Below are 7,253 nucleotides of genomic sequence, written 5' to 3'. Positions count from 1 at the left end.
GTCTTTGCTTTTCTTTCTTTCCTTCTTTTCCAAGTCTGTCAGGTAAATGAATGTATGTCTCCGTTGTTCTGCAGTTTCTGTGTAAGTTTATGCATTCTCTTGTATTGGATTAAACTCTGTAATTCTGTGACGTCAACATGCATTGTTGTTTTCCTTGTGGCTACACGCGGCTCGCCGAGAGGACCTGGGATCCAAGAGGAAGAGAGAGCCAAACTTTTTCCAAAGTTAACCAATTTAGATATTTCTTCCTTAACACCTGCTCACTGAGCACAACAGTTAGCAAACCCAATTGGTTTTCAAACTTACATCTTTGTTAAAGTTGAATTGGGTGTAATGCAACTCCCAGATCCAAGCTCCAACCTCTGAGATGGTGTTATGTGTGACGAGTATGAATATGTATTGATAATTAATCTGAGAACAGAAAAGAGGCAACTGAACCTAATTGCCTTTAGCATTTTTGCTACTCTGAGGCTAGATTTTCTTGTGGAAAACATGAAAACGATGTTTCTGTTTTGAATTTTTAGTGAAGAACTTACTCAGGATTTAACTATAAGCAATTCAGTTTAATCCAATATATCATTTATAAATATATTAATTGAACATTATGTTGAATTAAATAGGACTATTGTTTGGAAAATACACTCACAAGCTAGCATTTGTGGTCTGAGATATTTAATTTCATTCATGTGAGTTCAATATGTTAAGAACAAAAGCAGTTGAAACCTTGAACCAGTCTAAACAACTAGTCTGACTCTGTATGGGCACTTCACACAGTTTGATTCTCCACACCCAGTGGAGGTCATCGGCTCTCACAGACAACATTAAATAATTTCACTCTGAAATTGCATCACTTCATAATTTTAAAATAATTTATTACATAACTAGAAATAAAATCATTTTATGACAATAAAATGATATAATAAATTATGAAAAGATGTTCTTTTCTCTGACTATCTCACTGTGTGTTTCAGCAGTGTCTGGAAAACAGCATTTCAATAATGACACAGCAGAGTCAGGGAGTCATTAGCTGTGTTTTCGAACACACACAGGAAATTGTCTGCAGTCTCTCTGGGACACCAGCATGGACACAAGCTTCAGTAATGATTAACAAGTAATGACCTAGCAATATTACATTTTGACTGTTAAAACAACAATAAGGCTAAATATTTGACAAGCTGTTACATTTTCCCCATTTCTTCCAACTAAATAGATTTAAATATTCAAAGAATTTGAAATCATGTTATGATTGCTGCTCAAAAACATTTAAACAGAACTTGAAAGTGGAATTATTAAACATAATTACTAACTTATGGGAACACACTTGAAAGCCCCTCATTTGGCCATTGGACAATGAGCAACAGCTTAGTTTTTATACTTGTATTCAGTTCACATAATCATGCACAATTCACTTAAGTCAATATTTATTCAGCCACATTAACAGTGAGAACAAATTGCATTGCTTGACAGTTGGGTAGCCATATCTTGAGTGAGTTCTATACACAGTGTTTTATAAATCAAGCTTAAAAACCAATTTGTTTGTAGTTGTCTTTGAATATCATTAATTTTAGTTTTTATTCCATCCATCCATTTTCTTTACACCCATGTCCCTAGTGGGGTCGGGAGGGGTGCTGGTGCCTCCAGCAAACATTTCAGGCGAGAGGCGGGGTACACCCTGGACAGGTCGCTAGTCTGTAGCAGGGCAACACAGAGACAAACAGGACAAACAACCATGCACACACACATTTACACCTAGGGAGAATTTAAAGAAACCAGTCAACCTGACAGTCATGTTTTTGGACTGTGGGAGGAAGCCAGAGTACCCGGAGTGAACCCTCGCATGCAGAGGGAGAACATGCAAACTCCATGCAGAAAGACCCCGGGCCAGGAATCGAACATTCCTACATTTATTTTATCCTTTTATTTCGTCACTGCAGAGTAATTTCTTGTCTGTTGTTTTATGTTTCTCTCTGTAAAGGTCTTTTTCTACCCCTTAAAACGAGAAAAAGAAACAGAACCAAGAAACCACAGTGCCTTCTCGCTTCAGGGACGTGTGCTATGTGGCTACCACACTGTATCAAAGTGCATCTGTAAATATCTGAATCCAAACACATGTGAGATGACATTTCTAGTTATCTGATGTTCTAAAATTTTAACTGAAGTGAACTGAACCACCAAGACATCCCAATGACATGGGGTACTTGCTAGTATCTTAGTGGACTAAATTTAGTGTTTTGTTTCATTAATCATTTCCCAGTTATTTTTGAAATAATCTTCATCAGAGAAGAGCAGTTTTCCTCAACTGATTCTTGAAATATGCTAAAATATATCCAGATTTCTCTTGAAATACCATGGAAGGGAAATAATTTCTTTTTCAAAAATATTTTGATAGATATTGAAACAAATTAATGTATCCACATTAACATGGTTTATCATAGCTTTTCTATGCTGTAGATTAAATCAGAAAAGGAAAATCAGTAAGTGTAAGATTGTTAGAATAGCTATCAGAGGACAGAACAACTGTGCTTTGAAGGCACACTGAATGGTGCTGCCTGATCCGTTCATGTCACCAAGCGGTGCCACAATGTGCTTTTCCATAAACAACAATAGCTGGTTTCTTCTCCAGTGATGTCACGTGTCCTTTTATGTTAGCATCAGGGATGTGAGCTTTTCCTTGTTCTTCTCTGAAGCTAAACATAAAAAGTGGCAATGACACCATCAAATCAGTTTAGTGTATAACTCCACGAGTCTCCATGAAGCTGCAAAATACTGTAACTGCTAGATGTATTCATCTAGCAGTGCTGTCTGTGGAGTGTAAAAATAATAATGATGGCATGTTTAAAGAATTCTATGAATTGGCTAAAGTTATTTAGTATTATTAATGTCTAAGCAGTTGTTTCCCAGTCTGGACAGTGAAGGCGTTTTTACAGGGAAGCGGTTTTAGCTCCAGTGTTAAAGGAAATGGACGACTGTGGGTGGATTCCACTGAAGTCAAACTGTTAATGCTCTTGTTAAAATGAGTCACCGCAACACCAAAACAAGGAAAACAAAATCACATTGTAGTACTTAGACAACAAGGGTTTTTTCTGAAACCGGAAGAAAATCTTAGAAAAAAATAATTTTGTTTTGTGTGTTTTAACTGAATAACACACATCTCAGGGGGTAGATGAAATGATAGTACATAATAACTCAACTGCATATGCTCACTCTAAAAGTTGGTTGAACCACTTTTTATTTCAATTTCTGTACTCCGTCATCTTTGGTAGGGGGCCTGTAGTATCCTACAACTTGACTCTGTCCTGTGAAACGTCTCCAAACCTATCTCCAAATTGCAAGGACATCTGTTATCCACAAATCTATCCAGGAGATCTCACAGATCTTCTGGACTCTGGCTCAACCATTCCAAAACTTTGATGTACAAAGTCCCTTTATTGTGGAATTTGATGCAGATTTTAGTAAGAGTCCCTTTTTTAGTTTCTTTAACAGATACCTAAAGGCTTTGGCTTTTAGCTTTAACAGTTACTTTTTAAAAAAAACTAATTTTCACAGTATTTTTCTCCTGGTACAGAATGACTTCTTAACCTCATGCCAGCAATGTTAGATCATCAGCAATGCAAATCTCTCCATTAATTGAATCAGGAGACAGACAGAAAGAACAGGTACAATCTTTAGTACCTCCAAGAATGTTAACTAAGGACCACACTGTCTCCTTCTTAAGAGGAGACTCTGCAGGGAATAATATGATGGACATTTCAAAGCTAGAAAATATCTGTCTGAAAAGGAAACAATGAGCAATTCCATGAGAATCTAGCACAATCCTGGCATGAGTTGTTGTTCTGTTGACCCACTCTATGGATGGTTGTGCTGCTGAGAAACTGAGTGTTCACCTGATTCATCTCATCAGACTTGGTGTAAAAGATGATCAAGAAGATATTTATGCCCCATTTTATTTTTCTTGTTATGCTGTTCCTGTATGCCCTTTTTCATAAAACCCATCTCCAGTTATTCCAGCTGAAGTGAGGCATCATCTTTCCTGTTCCCCAGAGGAATTGAAGTCTTTTTTTAAATGTTTAAATCTTTTCATGCAGTACAGTGGTCAACACCCTTTTCTCTCAAAATATATACAGTTCAGTAAATTAGTAATATTATATTTTGGTGTTGCAATGTGTGCACATCTAATGTGCTGAGTTCATTTTGTTGCATAATCCAGTGAAAGTCACCACTTCATGCTGGAAAACGGAAACATATTTAATCAAAGGACTGCAGGAGAGAACTTTATTAGTTAAAGTTGACCTTATTTAATTTTGTTACTTTAATATTAACGTATTATTGATGCCAAGTTAAAGATAGTTTTGCTTAATTGTTTTTTTGGGCTGTGACAGACTGGAGACCTGTCCTGGGTGTACCCCACTTCTCGCCCGAAACGTTCAATGGACATAGGCACCAGCAACCCTCCCGACCCCACTAGGGACAATGGTGTACAGAAAATGGATGGATGAATGGATGGTTTTTTGTGTTGCTTAGCTAACTTTGTATTTTTTTCGTTCATTTGTTATGCTGTACCTCCCTCATGTGGCAAATTTAGGTTACTGCACCCTTATTTAAGCAGCCTTTGTTCTTTGTCTGCAGGTCAGCTTTGTTTGAGTTCGCTTGCTGTTTAGTTGACCTCAATAGAGTTGAGTCCACGTCCATGTTATTTATCATTTGACTTTATTTGCATTAGAGTTTTGACCCTGTATTAACTACTTTTTATATTATTCAATTGTAGCTTTTTTTTAATTTTATTTTTGAACACCTTTTGTCCTTTTTTTTTTACGCTTGGTTCCTTGTAACACAGACGATGCCAAACAAAGGATAGTTCAACTAGGCCCACATCAGAAATTAGATCAGTATTCTGAACTAGAAGAATTCCAAGCTGAATGTAGGATACCTGACGATCTTCAAAACATAGTGTCTTTTAAAACCTTCCAGACCACACCTATACAGGTCCATTCTTTAGCTCTCAACACTTAGACACAACCTTTTTCAACAATTACGTACTTCCTGTTTTCGTCCCGCTCTCTCTGTGACTTCAAGTACTTTTATGCCCCGCTGAAGGAATCTTTGCCTTGCATTTTTATTCTCTCAACACTTAGCTTTGACTTAGGAACATGCTCCCAGTCTTGGCCATGGCCTGTGATCTCATGTGTTATTAGACACTAGAATACCAAAAAAAAAAGCATTTTGTTCATCATTTGTCATCCACTGCCACAAGTAAACATTGGGATGAGAAAGCTTCTCAGAGAGCTACTCTGATCCAAGAAGTTGGATCAGATTGTGCAACGTCTTCCAACAATCCAGGTGAAATATAGTATCCGATGTGAGTATCTTCAAACATGATAGAGAACTGTCAAAAAAAATGGAATTCTGCCTCCCTGCAGAGTTTAACCCACTGAGAACATGTGATCAGTTTCCAAAACGCAGCTGGGTAAACAAAGGCTGACAAACTGAGATGAACTCAAAATTGGGTCACTAACAGTCAGGAATTGGCTCAGAACTCAATATTCAGCATATTCAGAAGTTGCAATATCCAGAATTACAGAAATTGTGAAAAAAGATTAAGGTGTAAATACTGACATCTTATATAAATTTTATGAAAGACTTTGAGATGTTTTAGTCATTATTTAGAAACTTAGAAAGATACACATGTTGAAGACACAACAAGAACTTCAGGCCACGCCTAGCCATGTGTATATCATCCAGAAACCCAGAAACTCTGAAAAGCCTTCTCTTTTGATTTCATGATCCAGACTGAAAGACTTGTGCCCCCGTGGAAGCACAAGGGGGCGTCATTAGACTTTGTTCCACAAATTACTCAGCCATGAAGTAGTATGCTACTTATAATCACAGAAAAGACTTAGAGGATGCTGGAACACACAGTGCATAGATGTCTCCTACTTTCTGCTGACTCAGTAAGTGCAAACCTCCAAACTTCATGTGGCCTTCATGTTAGCTCAAGAACACTGTGTAGAAAGCTTCACTGAATGGGTTTCCTTGACTGAATGGCTGCAACCAAGTGTTGCATCATCCAGTGCAATGCAAGCGTTCATAGTTTGATCATATGCTGTAAATTAAGTTGCCACTCCACTTCACATGGTGACATGTTTGCTGGAGTGATGAATAATGCCTCTCTGGGAATCCAAAGCAGGAATCTGGGTTTGGCAGATGTCTGACTTCATTGTGTCAAGTGTAAAATTTGGTGAAGAGAGGATTATAGTGTGCAGCTGTGTTACAGTGAAAGGAGCTCCTAATGCTGCAGCATACGAAAACATTTGGGAGATGTTGTATCTGCAGACTTGTGTGGTGCTGGTTTGGTTTCTGCTCTCTCTTCCTCTCCAGGATTCATCCTGCACAGATGCCTTCTTTTATCATCCCTAAAAGAAGGCAGTACCATCTTTTATGGGTGATATAAAAGAGGTGCTGCCTTGTTTCAGTGTGATTATACACAACACAATGTGACAGAGACAAGGAGTAATGCGATTGGTGTGGAGCAACCTGAATGGCTTGGAGTCCTGACCTCAACCTGACAGAACATCTTTGGGACAAATTAGAGAAGATTGGCATTCAAATCCAAATCATTGTCTGACCTCACATATTACCTTCAGAATAGTTAAAATTTCCTCATGTATTCTCCTTAAGTTGTGGAAAGCCTTCTCGGAGGAGTTAAATCTGTGAGAGCTTCTAAGGATTGGCTGACATATAAAACACCAATGGATTAAGATGCCATTTGTTTGAAGGCGGATTAGGAAATGCCTTCAGCAACACAACATATCTTAAGAGAGAAAATAGCTGGTCTAATGCTCTTCTACTAATTCTTTAGCTTATTCTCTTCAGGACTCTTTTAGGGTCACTCCAAGACCTTACCACATGCCAGAACAAACTCGTTGGCCAAAAATTACTTTAAATCTAGATCTGTCAGGGGTCTGAACAACAAAACTTATCAAATCTTTATTTAATAATTCAAAATGTCCTAATCTGGCAAGCCAATATCTGATGAAAATGTCTCAGAGACAATCTGTTAGTCATTATGAGAGAATAAGTCCTGTCTGGGTTTTTAATTCCTCCCCAGTCTCTCACACTACATAATTTGAAACACAAAGAGAAACCTGTTAGGAAAGTGAGAGCCTTACATGACACCCTAAGTGAGAGCCTTACATGACACCCTAAACTGTGTCTTCTTTTCATGTGTCAACCTTTCGCACACTTTGAGCTCACCT

The sequence above is a fragment of the Poecilia formosa genome, unplaced genomic scaffold (genome assembly GCF_000485575.1).
Source record: "Poecilia formosa unplaced genomic scaffold, Poecilia_formosa-5.1.2 Scaffold338, whole genome shotgun sequence".
Classification (NCBI taxonomy): domain Eukaryota; kingdom Metazoa; phylum Chordata; class Actinopteri; order Cyprinodontiformes; family Poeciliidae; genus Poecilia; species Poecilia formosa.
This window is presented reverse-complemented; position numbering follows the sequence as displayed.